Below are 1528 nucleotides of genomic sequence, written 5' to 3' on the forward strand. Positions count from 1 at the left end.
ATGCATATTTTGGAGGTGGGGCTGGATAGGTGCTCATGAGTACAAGTGCCCTCAGAGGTCAGAGGCATTGAATCCTGCTCACTTGGATTTCCAGGCAGTTGTGAGCTGCTTGACATGGGTACTGGGAATGAAATGAAGAACAGTACACTTTCTTAACCACTAAGCCATCTCTCCAGTCCAGATGTTTTATTTTTTAATAAAACCTTTAACTTCAGCCTCCCATAGTTAAACCATCCCTACAGCCCAACCTTAGCACATGGGTCTAGGTGCCCTAAATGAAGCTAATAGGATATCATAGAAACTACGGGAAACTTTCCTCCCTGGCACTGTGTTGAGTACTTCCAACTTCCCTGGCTCCCCTGGCCAGTTGTCCCTGTGACATAAGCTGTATTGCTCCACCTTGTAGACCATGAAATATTCACTTAGGGTTATATCGAGACCTCACAAGCAGAAGAAGCAGAAAAAGAAACAAGATGTAGCAGTGATGATTCATCCACAACACTTTTGAAATCCATGTATCTTAACAATGCAGCCATGCCCAGCCTGACAGGTGTCAATGGTGAGATGTCCCAGCCACCATCAGGCAGGTTCCCTGTCATGGTGCCCATGCTATGGAGAAGGCCCTGTGCCTCCAGCAAGTCTCCTTTGCAGCCCCCAGCTCCTCTTTAAAGACCCTGTGTGAGCAGTTCTGAGATGTCCCTGGTGCTTCAAGATGCCTGGGTCCCTCAACAGGAAGATCTCTATGTCTGTAGCTCAGTGAATGTGTTAGTAAAGAACTAACCAGCTGGGTGCTAGGGACAGAGGGTGGAAACATCAAACTCCTACCTTAACAACAAGTTTTCATCATTTTTGGTGATAAAAAGGCATGGATATCAACTGTCCAAGACTCAGGAAACATCACAGAAGAGAGAGAAGAAAGAATTTAAGAGCCAGAGAAAGGAGGGTAGGGTGTTGCAGAATGCTGTATTCTGAGTATGGTATGGCTGTTGCACTCGCGAATGTGAACTCAAAATAGATGTGGTAACCTGCACAAAACCTGTATAAGGCTGGGCTTGTCAACATTCTATCACGGATGGAAGAAGGGTCATGAGAAGGGTCCCCTCCCCGAAATCTATAGGCAGTTAGTGGTGACTGGAAAAAGGAAAGGCATTTTCTTCAGTGATGTAGCTACAGGTAAGTTGCCCTGGAAAATACCTCTCATCAACACTCTTATATCAGTCTACTGAAACCCATTGGGATACACGCACACATATGCACACACACACATGCATTCACACATACATGCACATGCATACATACACATGGAAGTAGAAGACAGCTAGTAGTGAAAAAGTGGGTCAGTGGAAATGAAGGGGGAACAAGAGGGAAATAGGGGTGGACACCACGCATTATAAACATGTATGAAAGTGCTATCATGAGCCCCATTATGCTATATAATCGATACATGCTGATTAAAAAAGCTTGAAAATAAATAAATAAATGTCCTCAAAGAGGGGGCAGAAATGGTTGTAAGATTTTAACTCTTTCC

Source organism: Cricetulus griseus, chromosome 4 (genome assembly GCF_003668045.3).
Source record: "Cricetulus griseus strain 17A/GY chromosome 4, alternate assembly CriGri-PICRH-1.0, whole genome shotgun sequence".
NCBI classification, from domain to species: Eukaryota; Metazoa; Chordata; class Mammalia; order Rodentia; family Cricetidae; genus Cricetulus; species Cricetulus griseus.